Here is a 19,790-nt window from a genome sequence, read left to right as displayed (position 1 = left end):
GGAGGGGCTGTATTGATTAAGAAAAGGTGATTTAAGCCTCTCTTTTAAAACTAATTTTTAAGAAATACATTTGCTCAGTGATCTTGCGGAATTTTGACTACCAGAAGAGGGAGCAATTTGACAGCTCATCTCAACGAGTTTCTGCAAGGCTGCCTGAATGGCGAAAAGGAAAAGGAAAAAAGGAGGTTTGTCTGGCCAAGTTGCTGGTCTTGCAGAAGTTGCACCCAAAAGCAAGCAAAAATCCTTTGCTCAGGAGGGAGGGGAAGCAGCCAGGGCTGCAGCCAGGATTTTTAGTGGTAGCAATAGTTACCGGGGATACCCAGCCAGCAATGAGGAGGCGACGGTGAGAAGCAAAGCCTAGCTTTGCCGGGAGCATTTGGAGCTGCTACTGCGGCAGCAGCAGTGATGGGAAGGCCCTGTTGTCGGCAATGCAAGTCATCGATCTACCGGGAGATTCCCTAACAGTACGTTTAGAAATATTTGTTTGTTTGTTTGTTTAAATGAAATTTTTCAGAAATGCACACCATACATGCACAGTAGGGAAAAAGGTGGTGCAGCATCCCACCCACTTTAGAAATCCATGGGCCAGAAGGGACTCTATGTGCAATATGCTGTTTCAGCCTGGCTCTACACATGAGGTGGCAGAATGGACTGTAGCACTTCAGACTGCAGTTGAGGCATGCAGGGGAGTATCTAGGGTAGGGCAGGCAGGGCACGTGCCCCGGGCGCCACTTGAAGGGGGGGCGCCATTTTGTAAAATTAAAAAACAAATGGTTGCCGAAAACAAAATGGCCACTGTGCATGCTCAAATGGCCTCTGTGAGGCCCTAAGTCATGCCAGGCCTTGCAGAGGTCATTTGAGCATGCGCGGTGGCCATTTTGTTTTGAGCAGCCTTTTTTCTTTAAAGATTATTTTTAAAAATGGCCACTGCACATGCTCAAATGGTCCCTGCGAGGCCCTAGAGGCCAGTGGGGGGAGGGAGGACCTCTGCAGAACCCCCCCCCACAGCCTTTAGGAAGCCCCCCAAAGGGGCTACAGGTAATTAAAAAATTAATATAATATAAGACACTGTACACATATTCAGATTGGCACTATTTACAGAGAATCAGGGCTTGTGAATACTGAGCTGAAGCTTATGAGCTAGGATTGTATTCATTTGCTCTTACTTTGCTTCTTGTGATAAGTGACTTAAATGTGATGTCTTAATAATATGGCTATTAATGGTGAGTTTGTCTTCGAATCAGTGTGAAATTCTGAGTATGAAGGCCCACTGGGAGTTTCTTGCTCTCTTTCTCTCATTTTAACTGTCTTTCTGAAATGCTAGGAAATATTCCAAGCAGTGACACAGTTTACTCTGCATATCCTTTCATTATTTTCAGAGTATCTGGGAAAAGTCAAATTCTCCATTGATTTTTAAAACTTATATAATGGTGATGCTATTATGCATAGTAGAGAATTAGACAGCCACTTCTGTTTAGTTTTCCAAGTACACCTCCACATAGTATTTGGGTATTTCATGAGCCCCAGCATACTGAAATTTGTAGTTTTCCAGCATTTTTTGGTCTGGCTACGTCCACTGCTAAATAGTTTTTGAAATATTAATAGATTAACGAGCCTCACTTGTATTTTTCAGCTGATGTTATGGTAAAGTTATCTGAAAGATGGGTGTCAGATGTTTGGACAGGGGGCGCAATTTCAGTGTTTGCCCTAGGCGCTATTTTCCCTAGATACGCCTCTGGAGGCATGATATTTTTGATTGCTTTCCAATATTAAAACACAAAAAGCCCTGCAAATATAAAACTACTATGCCAAAAGAAAGGTCCTCCTGCTTCAACCCTGTGCTGGTTTTCTTTTTGCAGAGTTTTGTTGTTCATGTAAGGGAGCATTAACAAGATGTCCTGGTAAGAACAAATCTGCCTACTTTCTTTTCACTGTTATCTTAATTGGTAATTACCAACTTCCACCTCAAACATTCACACACACACCGTCTTGTATTAGGGTACATGACATCACAAACTAAGCTGCTGAGGTGTCCATATGTGTCCCTACAACTGTACTAAATTTGGTCCAAATGGCTTCCCACTTACACCTCAAATGTTCATGTGTCCATCATCTTGAATTGGGTGCATGACATCATCACAAACTATGCCACTGAGGTATCCTTATGTGTCCCTACAACTGTACCAAATTAAGTTCAAATGGTTCCACTTGCGCCTCAAATGATCAGGCACCAGTCATCTTGAACTGAGGTGGATCACATCATTACAAACTACATTGTTAAGGTGTCCACATGAGTCCCTACAGCTGTAGCAAATTTGGTTCAAATCAGTTGCTTCATAAGTTAACTCACTTGCACCTCAAACATTTATATGTTCGCCATCTTGAATTGAGGTGGATGACATCATCACAAACTATGCCATTGAGCTGTCCCTATGTATCACTCACTACAACTATACTAGAATTGGTTCAAGTCAGTTAGGCGGTCCACAAATTAGCTCACCTGCGCCTCAAATGTTCACGTGTCCACCATATTGAATCCAGGAGGATGACATCATCACAAACTATGCTGTTGAGGTGTCCCTGTGTGTCACGCACTGCAACTGCACCAAATTCAGTTCAAATCAGTTAGGTGGTCCACAAGTTGGCCCACTTGCATCTCAAACAGTCACATGCCAGCCATTTTGGATCAGGTGGGTGACATCATTACAAACTATGCCATTGACGTGTCCCTATGTGTCCCTACAGCTGTTCTAAATTTGGTTCAGATCAGTTAGGCGCTTCACAAGTTAATCCACAAGCGCCTCAAACGTTCATGCATCCACCATATTGAACTGGGGTGGATGACACCATCACAAACGGTGCTGTTGAGATGTCTCTATGTGTCACTCACTACAGCTATACAAAATTTGGTTCAAATGAGTTAGGCTGTCCACAAATTAGCCCACTTGCGCCTCAAACGTTCATGTGTCTGCCATCTTAAATGTGAGTGGATGACATCATTACAAACTACCCCTCTGAGGTGTCCCTACGCTATGGAGGTGTCCCTATGTGTCCCTACAGCTGTAGCAAATTTGTTTCAAATTGATTAGGCGGTCCACAAGTTAGCCTGCTTGCACCTCAAATGTTCACACATCTGCCATCTTAAACTAGGGGTGGGTGACATCATCACAAACTACACCATTGAGGTGTCCCTATGTGTCTCTCCAAGGGTACCAAATTTGGTTCAAATCAGTGCAGGCATTGCAAAAGTCAATACACGCACACACACACACGATCTCATAAGCGTACTTTCCTTAAGGAAAGCAGGCTAAACCCCCCCCCCCACACACACACCTACAGTCTGAAATGGTTCAGCCCACTCTACCACCTCAGTATTGAGGTGATAGAGGACCAGGGCTCATACTATAATGGTGAAGGGTGGGTGAGGCCTCTCAGCCCCGGCTCTACCATTTGGCAGCATGAAAAAACCCATCCAGATGGCAGATTTGGGCAAGCAAAATGCCAGTTTATTTTATTCATCATTCTACTTTTAACACAACAGGCACACCATTTGGATTTTCTGCCTCAGACCACGTTAAGGACTCTTGTGGCCCATCCCTTGTAGGGATGTGCACAAAACTGGTTCGCCCGGTTCGGTTCGGATCCGAACCGGGTCCGAACTGGGAGGGGTGGTTCGGTTTTGGTTTTGTCTGACCCACCCCCTGGTTTGGTTCGGATCCGAACCGGTTCGGACCAGTTTGGATTGGTTCAGACACCTGAAAATTGGTAGGATGGTAGCTGGCACCCAGGGGTACCTGTCACCCAAACCCCAAAGCAATCGGACACTCGTACGATTTTTTATGAATTTTTGAAAATTATTTTTATTTTTTTCTCATAGGATATAATGGGACTCGAACCAGGCCATTATTCCTTATTGTGGAGCACCCATGGGTGCCAAGAACCATGCAAGCCCTGAAGCAATCAGACACTCCTATGATTTTTAATGAATATTTGAAATATTTTTAATTATTTATCTCAGAGAGTATAATGGGACCCGAACCAGTCCATATCCCCTATTGTGGAGTACCTAGGGGCACAAAAGCAGGGTGAGTGGTAGACAGACAGGGGTTCCTACCACCCAAAAAATCCCAAGGCAATTGGACATTCATCTGATTATTGGTGAATTGTTAAAGTATTTTTGAATTCCTCATAGAGAATAATTAGGATTGCAGCAAATGTATAGCTTCATGTCGGGGGGAATGGGGTGTCATAGAGTGGAGTGTGGTGGGTGGTAGTTCCTAGGGTGGGCAAGGAAGCTACCTGAATTTTTTCAAAGGATTTGGGCAGAGGGCTGATTTTTGGTTAATTGTTGAAGTTTACGCGTCTTTAAGGTTAGAGTGGATTCATGGTGTCTCATTGAAAATCTCATTTGCTATCATAGAATCCACACTCAATACCTCAGAAACGAGAGAACCCTGTACCCCATGGGTTAGAAACCCATGGGGGTGGTTGGCACCCTATGTGCACTACACCACCACTTGCTCTGGGCCACCCCAGCAGCCCCCAAGTGCATTTATGGGGCTGCTGAAAGCTCCATTATAACTTATTATGAGGAAAAACCTTAAAGACACGTAAACTTCAACAATTAACCAAAAATCAGCCCGCTGCCCAAATCCTTTGAAAAAATTCAGGTAGCTTCCTTGCCCACCCTAAGAACTACCACCCACCACACTCCACTCTACGACACCCCTTTTCCCCCAACGTAAAGCTATACATTTGCTGACAACTCCATGCTTCTTTATGGAGAAAAACCTTAAAGGCGCATAAACTTCAAAAATCACTTAAAAATCACCCCTTTGCCCAATTCCTTTCAAATAATTCTGATAACTTCCTTGCCCACCCTAGGAACTACCACCCACCACACTCCACTCTATGACACCCCTTTCCCCCCGATGTGAAGCTATACATTTGCTGCAATCCTAATTATTCTCTATGAGGAATTCAAAAATACTTTAACAATTCACCAATAATCAGAGGAGTGTCCAATTGGCCTTGGGATTTTTTGGGTGGTAGGAACCCCTGTCTGTCTACCACCCACCCTACTTTTGTGCCCATAGGTGCTCCACAATAGGGGATATGGACTTGTTTGGGTCCCATTATACTCTATGAGAAAAATAATTAAAAATATTTCAAATATTCATAAAAATCATAGGGGTGTCTGATTGCTTCAGGGTTTGCATGGTTGTTGGCACCCATGGGTGCTCCACAATAAGGAATAATGGCCTGTTTCGAGTCCCATTAAATCCTATGAGAAAAAAATAAAAATAATTTTCAAAAATTCATAAAAAATCGTACGAGTGTCCGATTGCTTTGGGGTTTGGGTGACAGGTACCCCTGGGTGCCAGCTACCATCCTACAAATTTTCAGGTGTCCGAACCAATCCGAACCGAACCACCCCGAACCGGGGGTGGTTCGGTTCGGATCCGAACTTCTGAACCGCCCCTGGTTCGGATTCGAACCGGTTCAGATCCGAACTGGTTCGCACATCCCTAATCCCTTGCTAAATGATGTCCTGAATCCAGAAATGCTGGCTGACATCCTGGCTGACAATTCACCAGGGCTACATGAGATGTGCTGGTGCTTTGCAGGCACTGCTGTTACATTCTATAGTAATGCAGCACATGCAATCACAGAGGAGGCTGTTTTTGTTCTGTTTTTTTGCCAATCTCCCATGTCCCTGGAAGCATTCCTTGCAACCCTCAGGGGCCTATTTCTGGGTTGCATGGAGCACTTCCAGGAGAAGGAGGTGAAAATTGCCCCACCCTGGGTGGAGCTGCACTAGTCTGCAGTGCGGCGGCATCATTGCTTCCAATGGATTGTTGGTGCTTCATTAATCCAGATATCAGTCACTGGGTTAAATATAAAGCATGCAAATGGAAGAGGCTAAAGTAGAACAGACACGAGTATGTATCATATTTCTGTGATCTCTTTTAAACACTAGCCTGATCCAGGCATTATGCTGTATGAGAGTACAGATGTCTGTACACTCGTACATGTGTGTCTGTGTGAATGACTGTAACTGCACTCATGTTAAAAGTGAACCTGGGTCCATGCCTCTCAAATGCATGGTACAAATAGGAAGTGTACCTCTGTACAGATCTGTACCCAGATACACTACACACTTGTACACATGTTGAAAGTAAGGTGTGAATGGGGCTATCGAATCAGAAATTTCTTTGGGTATTTTTGGGTATCAGGGAGCTGGGCCACAACAGGAACATCCTTAAGCAGTGGCTGGCACACTAATGCCACAGCAGCGTTTAGAGATGTTTTTCCTCCTCACAAAAAGGAGGATTCACTTGTCTGTAAAGAGTTTCCGAATGGTTTATTTTGCTAGGAACAGGTTGACATTTTTCAGTGTTGAATTGGAAACAGTTATTCCTTCAGGAATGGAATGGGAATTTTGGATGGTGTTCCTTACCAAATATTTGGTTCTGGATGTCACAGCAGCAAGAGGACGGAACAGCAAGGGGTCCTGGCCACAAAGAAAATCAGAAGTCAGCAGAATGCATTTTGAAAAAGCTTTGAAACATAGGATGAAGAGAAGAGAAATAATATAAAAAGAGAACTCACAGCATGTCCTACCGCTGTGAGGTGAGCTTGACTTCCGCCAGGCTTGGCAACGGAAACTGTATTTATTTTTACTGTATCTATATATTGCCGTTCTGTCTAAGCACTACGGACAGTTTACATTTTATAATAATGGCTTACAGTCTGAGAGACATTTTTTAAAAAGGGAAAATACAATGGAGGAAAGAGGAAGTTGAGTGTATTCAGGTCCCAACTCTTTTATACTGAAGTTATATTATAACGAAGTTATATAATGATTAGGTGGAGTGGGCATTGCAGGAGAAAGCTCTAGGAAGAGGGGAGCCAGGTTCCAGGACTCCAAGGAAGGGACCTGACTGTCCCACTGCAGTCCGATGGAATGGCTGCCAGCAACCTCTTGGCACTTGAAATTACAGACATGCATGCCAGCAAACTGAACACCGGTTCAGATCTTGCTCCTCTGGTGCTTCAGACGGGCTGCCCACCTTGGTTTATTTTTTTGAATGTCGCATGAATGTGCCTGTGTTTATCTGTTTATTTGCCCCCTTGTTTGTGTAAAAGGAACTTTTGAAAAAAGTGCCCCAAGAATTGGGAAGGAGGGGATACAGTGTTTAAAAGTGGTGGCTGGATTCTATTCTTGTCGCTCTGGTTCCTGCATTAGAGCAGGGATTCCCAAATGTGGGCCTCTCAGATGTTGCTGGACTACAATTCCCATCATCCCCAGCCACAAGGGGTGATAGGAAGAATGATTCAGGAAAATTATATTTATTTACTTGGACAGAAAGCCTGTGTCCCTGAGCTTTTTGTCTTCATAGTGCAAGAAGAACAAGGAAGAGCAGAAGGAGAAAGAGTTAAAAGAACAACAGCAGCAAATGCAACAAGCAGGTAGGAAGAGGAGGGGGAGCCTTGAAAGTATCAGCCTACCAATCAGAAGCCAGAGCAGAGACAGAGAGAGTCAAGAAGAGTGGCGGGGGGAGAGGAAGACCCTTGCTTTCTATATCTATTTCTAATGCCCCTAGTGTTCCTTAGGATAGAAGGTGCCAAGAGTCAATGCTCCAACAAGCACAAGCCTACTGAGGCTGCTGCCCTCTGTCATCGTGATGTGTGGTGTAGGGATGTGCGAACCGGCTCAAGGTTGAGCTGGTTCACCATTGAATTGGGCCCGTTTGATGGCTTGCCCTCAAGCCAAACAGGGCCCAGTTCAGTTCGCCTCGACTTCGGGCTGAACCCCCTGAGCCAGTTCAGGGGTTCCAAATGTGTGGGGGAGAGGATTTAAAACTCATGGCTGGGTCTAGGTCATCTGGCGGCCGATGGGGAGGGCACGGAGGGGGGTCTCGGAAAGTCCCCCCTCCCCTCGCTGGCCTCCCCCTGGTCTTCTTCAGGCTGTTTCCGGCCCTCTCCCAGCTTGCAGTGGCCATTTTGAAGGCAGCCACACATGCACACTGGCCATTTGCGTGTCCGGGTTGTGATGGCCCAAAGGTCCCTGTGGCTGCAGCGGCACTCCCTGGAGGCCACTAGATGACCCGGACACGGCAGCGAATCCCCCTTCCCCCATTTAGAAGACCCAAACAGGCTCAAAATTGAACCAAGCCGCGGGTATTGGGGTGTGTGCAAAGCCAAACATGCCCAGTCCGGTTTGCGTCCAGTCCAGACCCGAACCAAACGGGGCCAACCAGTTTTGTGCACACCCCTAGTGTGGTGGTGGAGTGCCTGTAGAAAATGTGGATGCCACACAGTACACATGGCAAAGGTCTGTTAAGAGGTACAGTGTGATACTGTGCGGCTCTGTTTTATAGCTGCTTCCCTCACAAACCCAAAGTCATCCTATATAGATCTAATTAAGAGTTTATTCAGAAACATTTTTTTTAAACATTTATATCCTGCTCTTTCCTCCAAGGAGCCCAGAGCGGTGTACTACATACTTAAGTTTCTCTTTCACAACAACCCTCTGAAGTAGGTTAGGCTGAGAGAGAAGTGACTGGCCCAGAGTCACCCAGCTAGTTTCATGGCTGAATGGGGATTTGAACTCGGGTCTCCCCAGTCCTTGTCCAGCACTCTAACCACTAAACCATGCTGGCCAATTCCATTTTCTCCTTCTCCTTTCCCTTTCTGACTCTGCCCCTCCCCCAATTTTTACAGGATCTGCACTGGGACAAACTTCTAAATAACAAAACATAAAAGATACTGGATAGAATATAACATGCAATTAAAGTATATAGGAATATAGGAAACTGCCACATACTGAGTCAGACAATTGGTCTATCTAGCTCAGTATTGTCTTCACAGACTGGCTCCATCCCCTGAGGGGAATATCTTACAGTGCTCACACTTCTAGTCTCCCATTCATATGCAACCAGGGCAGACCCTGCTTAGCTAAGGGGACAAGTCATGCTTGCTACCACAAGACCAGCATGACCTGCTCATTGGACAGCATGGAGGACCGGGGCACTAACGAATGTATCCAGAGTATGTGCCTAGATGGCCCAATGTTGTTGAAACCCGTATTGCGTGCTGCTCAAACAGTCATTTTGGTTGGCATAAAGTTCCCATCATCTCTGGAATGCAATTTTCACATTCTACTGCTATTTCATACAGCCTTTCAATGAAAAATATCGGGTGAACAAAATTAGGTGGTGGTGATAGGACTAATCATCATGGCAAGTACCGTAATAATCATGGGAGATAATTAAAACAATATGGGTTTTCACTGTACAAGTAACATCACACTAACAACCACTTCATCATCTGCTCCCCGAAGGAAAGATTGCAACTGCATCCTTATCTTCCCATCTCAAAACAGTTAGTGATCCGAAAGAAGCAAAGCAGGCAAAATGAAACCTGGCATCTGGGCAACCCACATTTATTTCAGAAAAATGAGGCCCAATCCGATACAATCTGATTACTCAGAAGTAAACGCTGAAGTCATTGGGAGCTATTTCAAAGTAAATGTGCACAGGATTCCTGCGTTGCCCAAATAATAAAATTAAAAATGTGTGTGCGTGCACACAAATGCGCACACGCGTGCGCGCACACACTATCACCTCTAATATATGTATACATGTGCAACCATTGTATATATGTATTTGCTCAACACACACTAACCCCAGATAGTTTATTCCTAAGCAAAGCACCTCAGACAGCGGTTAGAGGCCAACTACATAAATTTAGCCTGAAATTTCCTCTCCTGGGAAAGGCCAAGAAATAAACTCCCCACTCCCTGTTCCTTATTCCTCTGCACTGAGGGACTGGACAATTGGACTGTTTGACTGTGCTGGTGAATGGAAGCCTGTGAAAGGAGGCAGTCACCCCCCCAGGAGGAAATTTGAAGCATGGCCTTTTCACCCACACCCAGAACAATCCTTGTTTTCACAGCTGAAATGCTGAATGGAGCATTAAATCTCCATCGCTTCTCTTGGGTTGGATAGTGTTCATACCACACACGCTACTTCTAGGAAGGAGAGCACTGTTCAGTATAGAAGAAATCCTGTGAATCAGAGCTGTATAGATTACCCATAGTAGTCTTAAATCAAGTAATGAATGTACTGCACATGACTCAAAATAAAAATAAATGAGGATCTGCAAACAAATCATGGGGATAAACATTTATGGATTTTTATGAACATTTGCTCATTTTGCATGAATCGGATCTTCTTTTCTTTGCTTGATTCTGAACCTAGTGCTGCACAATGCTCCGTGTGCGTTGAGTGTAATACAGACACTGCTGCGTCTTCCTAATACAAGTTGCGAAAGCATAACTTGTGCACATGTTGCAACTGTGCATGGGGACTTGCACCATTGCATGGCCACTAGAAATAATGGCTGTGCGGTTGCGCAAGCCCCTTGAGCAATTCTGGCATTTCTATAAGTGTGTGCTTTTGGAGATTGCATTGGGAAGATGCAGCTGTGCTCGCATTGTGCTAAATGCATGCAGAGTATTGCACAGCATGTCAGCCATCATTTGCACTATAAACATTTTAGAAAGGAATGGTGTGTGATGACACGCAGAAAAAGAGATTACGTTCAAAAGCCATAGGGGTGGAAACTACTGAATGCCAGAGCACAGTTGTTTAAGCCAAGATGCAATAATACAGAAGAGATGGCATGTACAAGTGCCTTTCCCTCACCACTAACCACAGCCATTCCTTACATATCTGGTATTAGAAAGTGGTATAGGTTGCAGGAAAGCTTGCTCTTGAACACTTTTCACAACTCAGAAGCTCCACATTCTGTACACTGGAGCCTTTTGCAGGTAGTGCATACACATTTTCAAAGATATCCTCACAACTGTGAGGACTAGCGATTCCATGCTTTAAAATGCAATCAAACAGTTTACCTTTACTCCTGCTTCCTACAGCTCAAGCTTCTGTTTCAGGGCCTGATCCACTTTGCATTGGACTATTTGTTCTTAAGATCTCCTGCCAATTAAAAGACCTGGACAAAATAGACTGAACACTCAGATGAGAAAGGTGCAACAGGAAATTAAGTAGCCCCAACCAACTAGCTGCTTCCTGGGTGTTTCCTGGCCATTATTCAGCCTGCCTTTGAGCAGAGTGAGCCACTTCCAGAACTGGATTGAAGATGCAGAGTTGCAATGGGAGGAGAGCTGGTCTTGTTGACGTAGCAAGTATGACTTGTCTCTTGGCTAAACAGGGCCTGCCCTGATTGTATTTGAATGGGAGACTACATGTGAGCACTGTAAGATATTCCCCTTAGGGGATGGGGCCTCTCTGGGAAGAGCATCTGCATGTTTGCATGCAGAAGGTTGCAAGTTCCCTCCTTGGCATCTCCAGATAGGGCTGAGAGAGATTCTTGCCTGTAACCTTGGAGAAGCCGCTGCCAGTCTGTGTAGACAATACTGATAGACCAATGGTCTGACTCAGAATATGGCAGCTTCCTATGTTCCTAATGTTTGCCATAAATAGGGAAAGCACTTGATAGCCAGGTTGGCACCTAACACTTGCACAACCAGCCTTACCTAGGCTTGCCCTGTCCTACCCAGGTAGGGCTGATCATGTGATTCGTGTGAAGTCCTGGGATCTCTCCTGATCCCGCTGTTCCTCCCCTAGGTAGCCCGGATCTAAAACCCAGGCTTAAAGCGAGGTAGGAGGATAAGCATGCACTTCCTGCCTCTCTCACCAGTCGTGTGGAGCTCCATGCTGCCAGCAGATTCTCCCGGGCTTTCAGCAGCCAGCTGTACCATACAGCCAAGGAGAAGGAGTGACCAAGCAGCACAGAGCTTCCTTAATGCATCGCACTGCTTGTGCGGTGCATTGAGGACCAGGCTTCCTCCCCTCCGATCACCGCTTGTCTCGCCACTGTGCCACTCATGTGGGCACCCAGGCAGCAGAGCCTTGAATGGGCTATGGTCATCTGGGAGGAAGTCAGGGAAGGCTCCTGCCTTCCCCCAAGCTCATCACCTTGTGGTCATGTGAATGACCTTTCTGTGTAACAGAGATTTACTAAAGTCCTTTCGGCATGGTCAGAGCCCCATGCAGTTGTATTTCCCCCAAACTATGGATCAGCAAATCATATTTGATGCCAGGTTGCTGCAAAGCTTGAGCACCCACCGATCCACACCACTCTCACCACTTTCCAAATCCTATGTATAAGATCATAGGAAGCTACCATATACTGAGTCAGACCATAGATCCATCTAGCTCAGTGTTGTCTACACAGACTGGCAGTAGCTTCTCCAAGGTTGCAGGCAGGAATCTCTCTCAGCCCTATCTTGGAGATGCCAGGGAGGGAACTTGGAACCTAGATGCTCTTCTCAGAGCAGCTCCATCCCCTAAGGGGAATATCTTACAGTGCTCACATGTTTAGTCTCCCATTCATATGTAACCAGGGTATACCCTGCTTAGCTATGGGTACCAGTCATGCTTGCTACCACAAGACCAGCTCTCCTCCCTAGACCAGCTCTCCTCCAAGAAGCCTCCAAGACTTTGCTATTCCTGTTCCTATATCTCCTCCTCAAGTCACACTCTGGGGGCTAACAAGGAAAGCATTTGTTCAGTGAAAAATGCACATGAGGAGAGAGAATCATTTCTCTATCCAAGCATGGAAAGTGTAAATCACACCAAGGCAAAATCTGAAACTAGAGATCCATAGCTGCCTCTGGAGCAGGAACCAACCCGGTTTGTGTATTTACTTAACCAGGTGCCAGCTTGACCCATGCGTTGCCTGCAGTGTGGGGAGCACCATTCTTCACAATACGCCCCTTTCTTTTGCAAACGATCAAGGTTGGAAAACCTCCGTTGGACAGGATTGACTAACATTCCTCTGTGTACTATAAAATTCCCAACAAATCAATAGTTTATGGACGAAACCCGCACCTTGTGTTTTGAATGGGAAGGGTTGTAAAAGCTGCAAAAACAAGACAATAAATGGCACACCATTCTGCTGTAAAGCAGAACCACTGAAGTGCATTTGAGAAATCATTCTGGGAAGCGGAACTCCTAGAGAGGCAACCTAGTGGCAAATGTTAGTATTGGCTAAAATTGCTGACTAGACCATAGAGACTATGTGAAAGGAAAATCATAGAACAAGCGATCTTGGAGGGAGGGGGAAACTGATGTAGGGATAGGGCAACTGGGGAAGGGAATTTGGAAAAATAAATTGAGAGGGCAAAGAGCAAACTGGGAAAACTGGGTAGACGGGTGGGAGTAGGTAAATGAGGAAATCTCTGAATGAGCTGTAGCTATGTTTCATTGGAACAGGTGTATATATTCTGTAGCGAAGAAGCAGACACACAGAAAGGAAAGGAAGGAAGCAATGAAGTTCAAGGAAAGACAGACATAATTGAGCTTTTGCTCCTAATGGAGCTTTTTTGGGTAAACTAAAAGGGTGCAGAAGGACTTTTGAGAAGGAGAACTTAAGAACATAAGAACAGCCCTGCTGGATCAGGCCCAAGACCCATCTAGTCCAGCATCCTGTTTCGCACAGTGGCCCACCAGATGCCGCTGGAACCCACAGGCAGGAGTTAAGGGCATTCCCTCTCTCCTGCTGTTACTCCCCTGCAACTGGTACTCAGAGGCATCCTGCCTTTGAGGCTGGAGGAGGAGGCGAGAGATAGAGAAACCTAGCGAAAGACAAGAGAAGGGTATTTGTTTTGTTTTTTGTTCGAAGATCAGAAGCATTCTTATTTGTTTGGCAGAAGGACAGAGTGACCAGGAAGGGGCAGGGCTGTCCTTAGAGAGCCCTGGTAGGGTGAGGGACTGGGGCAAATCAGCCAGTGTGGGGCCTCCTTCCAGTTAACTCTAATGGGGGTTAAAAGAGCAGGGCCTGGGTGGTCTCCCTGCTTGCCATGCCCTAAACACAGCCCTGGGGAGGGGAGATTGGGAATAATATTCATGAATATAGATCCTTGACTGTGCTGTTAATTTCACTGGCAAACACATTTCATTCTCCACTTACTTGGCTCCAGGTCAACCACATCAGTAATGGGTGGCAGGTGAGCAGTTTTGACAGGAGCCACCTTAGGACTTCTCTGTTGCTGGTGAAGAACGGGGCGGGGGGGGGGTGATTGCAAGCAAGAGGGGCCTCATGAAGGAGAATTGAAGAGGGCCTTTGTCTGCCGGGCAGCCAGAAAAGCCATTGTTGAAGCAGGGCTGCATCTGTGGTTTCTGCTCCTAGGGAATCTGAGAGAAACTAAGGGGACAGCAAAAGGGGAGAGGCAGTGGTAAACAAAGGGGTTATACCTGTCCTTGAAGCAAGATGATCAGAGACTCGCTTAGCAAGAGAGAGTTCCGTGTGGCTGGGCTGAGGTTCATGGGTGGTCAAAGAGCATGGAATCAGTTCTCTGGACCCCCCAAAAGACTGAGATCCATGTAGCCAAGGATCTCTGGAGAAAAGTCACAAATGTTTTATCTCCGGTAAAGGTAAAGTGTGCTGTCGAGTCTGTGTTGACTCCTGGTGACCACAGAGCCCTGTGGTTTTCTTTGGTAGAATACAGGAGGGGTTTACCATTGCCTTCTCACACACAGTGTGAGATGATGCCTTTCAGCATCTTCCTATAGCACTGCTGCCCGTTATAGGTGTTTCCCATAGTCTGGGAAACATACCAGCGGGGATTTGAACCAGCAACCTCTGGCTTGCTAGTCAAGTCATTTTCCTGCTGTGCTATTAGGTGGCTCATTATAGACACCAGAGATATCAAACACATTCTACATTCCTCACAGCAACAGCAGAAAGCTGTCAAAGAGTGCTTCCATCAAGGGTGCTGGCTTAAGCGCAACACGGATATAGACATTATGTGGTTCTGGACTAGCTGTGAAATCACATTTCACTCCAAAGTTCTAGATCCTGGGCTGGGATAGTTGTATCCCACATTGATTGAGAATAGCCAAATGTCTCTATAGATTTGGCCCTTATTTATTTCAGAAGGGTGAGGGTGCAAAGAAAAATATATGAAAAGTCCTTCTGCTATGTCCGTCTATGCTAATATGATGATTCTGCTATGTCCGTCTATGCTAATAAGATGATTCAGTTACAGGAAGGTCCCATTGCCTTGGACATTCTGGTATGGAAGGGAACCTGCCCTTCTTCCCTGGGAAGGTCTGATTCATTCATTTAATTGGTCAGGAGGTTGTTTTGGCCTTTGGAATAAGGAACAATTACTTGCTGGAGGGCAGCAAGGTTCCAAGTTCCTTCCCTGGCATATCCAAGAGAGGGCTGCAACCTTAGAGAAGCTGCTGCCAGTCTTTGTAGACAATCCTGAGCTAGATGGACCAATGATCTGACTCAGTATAAGGCAGCTTCCTATACTCCTATGTCCCTATGATCAACGTCTTTTCTGGGCTTCACAATCTCAGCAGGCACATGACCACAATGCTGATATAGGCAGCTGTAAGAGCCTCCCCTCCAAGGACAGTCTTCCAAGGGCCCGGATATATATTCCCAGCATCCTCTTCTCTGCTAGCAGACTGGAAAAACTTAATGATGTCCCTGGTTGCCCTCCTATTCGCCTCAAAGGAGGAAGAGGTGGATGCAGCCCTGCGGAGTGGCTTTGGATGGTTTTCTCAGGCCTTGGCATGCTCTGGCCCCACCTCCTAGCTGACTGACATCTGGAACCCAATGAGAAGGCACTTAACCCTTTCCTGGCTCTCTGCATGGCCTCCAAGGTCACAAACACTGCACTGACCTGCGAGCCACCCTTGATCGCATGGCAGGGATGGCAGGAAATGAGGGCCAATCCAGCAACACACAAACAATCCAACATTCTAATCACAAATGACACTCACACGTCCTACGTGGGAATAGGCAAATTTAAGCAAGACAGTGAACTGTGATTGACATCTGCACACCAGCATTTTGTGGAGGCAGAGGTACTGAAAGGTAGAAGGGTACGCGCATAATGTCTTGTCCTACAGGGCACATCTGCAACATACCCTGCCTGCACCAGCCACCATGGCAACTAAAGACCTCCAGAGGAAATGGGAGGAACGGATGCCAGCGTCCCCATTGCTCTGCAGCTGGACTTGCACAGTTGTGGGGGCTTGCCCAATCAACTCAGGAACCCACACCATTCTCCAGCCCAATGAACTGAGTAGCAAGGCTTGTTTTCCCCTCTTCCAAGCAATCAAGTTGTCTGGCTTTGGGGAGGAGGAATTCTCCAAAGCGATCTTTCTGCTCTCTCGCAGTGAATTATAGGCACGGGCGTTGCCTCAGAGTTGGGGAAGGAAGGAAATTTATTCACTCCCCTCCTCCCACTATCAGTGGGAGTCAAAAGCCTGAGCCCCTCTCTGGGAGACTCTCAGGCCCACAAACCCTGTCCCGACTGATCTGCTCATCCTTGGCAGCCTCTGCCTTAAATAAAGCCCTGCGTCTTGGTCACTCCGCCCTGCTTTCGGCCGGCTCCATCTTCCCTGGCCAGGCACATGTCCTGGACACCCAATCCCTGGCCTCCAAAGGGGGCTCATTCCCCAACTCCATCCCCTGCCTGATCATTCCTCCAGCTGTTTGCAGCTGTGGCGCTGCTATCCTGGCTATTCCCTCTCCACCTATCTGCTGCCTCTTGGGCGACACCTGCCGATCCCCCAGCAGCTGTTGCACATCTCTCTGAATCCTGGGAGGTAATTGCCGGGGTTGTCCTGGCATCTGGAGCCCCCGGCTTCTCTCGGCACTCTACTGGCTGGCTGGGCACATCTCCCTGTTTCAGGGAGGAGGGGAGGAAACCCCGACAGAAGCATAACTCATCCTTCTGATTTCATTGTAAATCGAGGGTTTTTTTTAAGGAAGTGGCAGAGGGACTCAGCAGTGGTGGCAATCTCCATGTTAATCCACTTGAGATACTAGTTATGGTATGGAGCATGTGCCCTAAGTTCTGACATTTTCCTAATTTTACTAGCATTTTCCTTACAAAGAAGCTAGATTTGAATGAATCTAGAATTCATGTGAGCAGATTTTTCTTAAGTGCTTCATTGATCATATATATTATCTTTTTTCTTGCTCTTATAGTAATGTCCTGATTTGCTGGCAAGCAGATGGTGCTTCGCAAAACAACTCACTGGCCCCCTCTACTGACGGAAAGCAGAGGTTATAGCATTGTACTAAAAAGCATGGATGTGCACACAGAATGCTATTTGCACTGTGTTCCGAGAACGCAAATATCTGGAACGTTCCACTGGAACAACCGGTCGAGCTCAAAACATTCTGAACATCGCTACTAAATAAATTTGTTTATTCAGTAGTGTTGCTTGTTGTGATTACTGAGTCATATTTCTTTGTTACCTTTTTATTAAGTATATTATTAAGATATTATAGGTACCAGGACTACGGAGTGGAAGCTGGATCAGAAGCACCATCCTGGCTCATACTCTAGCCAAGCTGAATTACTTGAATTCAGTGAAATCAGTGTCATTCAACTGGTTAAAAATCTAGATCTTCAGCTTAGCTGAACTGCTGAACAGGCAACATGTAAATGTAGGACAAAAGTATCCACAGGAGGTAATACCTGAGACCACAGTTATTTCTCTCCTATGTTTTCAGTCCACAATAATAGGGAACAAATGTACTTTGTGATATGCTTCTCAACAAATCACTTTACTATCAATGGAAGGATAAGGCAAGGCTGCACAATTTCAGTGCTCCTGCAGACAACTCTCATCAGCCCTAATGGAGCATCCCTGGCTGAGGATTATAGGAGTTGTAATCCAAAAACAGCTGGAGGGCCAAAGTTGTGCAGCCCTAGCATAGGGTTCTCAAATGTTGTTGGGCTACACCTTCCGCCACTGTGGCTGGAGGCAATGGGAGTTGTAGCCTAACAATATCTGGGGAACCCAGGTTGAGAACCCTTGGATTAGGGAATCTCCTGATGATTCAGTCAGATGACCCACTTGGTCAGAGTTGTGCTGTCTAGGAAAAAAGCAACTGTGACTGTGTGTTGGCTTTTCCCTTTTCTAGTGGACCTTCCTTTATGATTGGGGCCAGGCTGTTTTTACATCTGGATCACATTTCCCCTTGTTTTCGTATTTGTTCTAAGTCAATTAAATGCACCAAGTTTTCCTTCATAAAAACAGCTGCAACACATTTCTGAAAGTAGACAGCTTGGCTAACAGACTAGCACAGCGTGCCGCCCATCCAAGAGCGACGCATGTTTGCAGCTTCCGGTCAAGAACCCATCCATACAGCTTGCAAGATCAGGGACTGCTCCGTGCCTCCAAAGCTCAAGTCATTGCTGCTATGCTGCCACGGCTGTTATTCCCAATAATGTCATTATTCCCAATGGCAGTAGCAGTGCAGCAGCTACGAGGCACAGTTTTGGGGGGCACAGAGCAGCCCCTGCCTCCGATGCACTGCTTCAGAGGCAGGGAGCAGCCCACGCCTCTGCAAGCTTCATGGCTAGGCTCTTGGCTGGTGCAGACGTTGCGAGCATGCATTCCTCTTGGATGGGCAGTGCGCTGATCAATATGTCAGCCACTTATATTAATATATCCAGCTGTGCACATCAGTCAGCTGTTAATTCAAATTAGGAATCATAAGTGTAATAGAAGTCCTGACCTTGCCAAGCCCACACTCTAGAGCTAGTTTGTTTGTTTGATTGTTCATTTATGTACCACCCATCCAAAAATGGCTCATGGTGGTTCACAAAGAATAAAGCCATTTGAAATATTAACATAAAACATAAAATAAAACTATCTAAAATATTAACAGAAAGCTCACTGAAAACCCATTATTAGAAGCCAAGCACAAGGAGTGGGTCTTTATGGCTCTCTTGAAGGTCTCCAGGGATGAGAAACCTCTTATTCCCAAGGGGAGCACATTCCATGACCTAGGCGGGGCTACTGAGAAGGCCCGACCCCAAGTTGCTGTCAGGTGAACTGATGGCACCCAAAGACTGACCGGGGCCGGACTGGGGGCACTGAGAGGGCGGTGGCATGAGTGTGGATAGGGTGCTGGGTTTTGAGCAGAATGGGTACTTAAGTGTACTTATTCACTGCTGCCAAGTCCGGTGGGGCGCAGGGGAGACCTGCAGGTGGGGCGCACCGGGAATATGCCCTGTCGCCCTGTAGACAGTGAGCCTGAGACTGACTGACCTCTCTTGATGATCTTAATAAGTGGTGGGGATCTTGCAGAGAAAGGCACTCTCTCAATTCAGTGTTATAAAACCACGCACCTATACTCCAAATCCTATGGAAATCTCCCTTTCCCCAGTCAGACTGGTTGGAGATGCGGCTCCTGAATGGCATCACCAGCAACCTTATTTACCATTAGGGGTAGAGACAGCCAGTAAAGGCATTCCCTCTCTGACTACACTTTCTCTACGCAACTACTCTCCCTTTGTTAGACTGTTAGTCTCAAGTTTCATTCTCTCACCTGGAGAGACAGACTTCCTTCTTCTTCCCTTCCCTCTTCCTGTATGTAGCTAGCAATGAGGCATGTAGGTCTCAATCTATCTCCCTGATAGATTTCCTAAAAAAACACCACTATTTTATTCGGAACTTTAATTCCATATCTCCAGACAAAATTAATTAGTGATGCTCCATTACCTGTACACTTCTCCTGCAGCTAGGGCAGAAAAAGAAATCTCCCCCTCCCCACCCACAACCCCGAGCTCTCTAATAAGACAAATCCCATTTTCTTCAAAGTTAATTGGGCAGCATAGTTCACTTTTGAGGAATGGCTTTTTGTGTAAAATTTTGATTATATGTTATGACATAACATAAACCAAAAAGCACAGAAAACCTACTGACTAGCAGGTGTAA

General features: G+C 46.1%; 1 long non-coding RNA gene across 1 annotated transcript; it reads left to right on the top strand.

The window, feature by feature from the left end:
• Positions 1-225: 225 nt before the first annotated feature.
• Positions 226-17,265, top strand: LOC128352843 (uncharacterized). Its single transcript, XR_008320654.1, has 4 exons — positions 226-464; positions 6,487-6,633; positions 7,404-7,473; positions 17,044-17,265. It is a non-coding gene; the product is annotated as an uncharacterized LOC128352843 (long non-coding RNA).
• Positions 17,266-19,790: the final 2,525 nt, after the last annotated feature.

Source organism: Hemicordylus capensis, chromosome 4, assembly GCF_027244095.1.
Source record: "Hemicordylus capensis ecotype Gifberg chromosome 4, rHemCap1.1.pri, whole genome shotgun sequence".
Classification (NCBI taxonomy): domain Eukaryota; kingdom Metazoa; phylum Chordata; class Lepidosauria; order Squamata; family Cordylidae; genus Hemicordylus; species Hemicordylus capensis.
The sequence above is the reverse complement of the archived record's forward strand: the minus strand, read 5'-3'. Positions and strand labels throughout refer to the sequence as shown.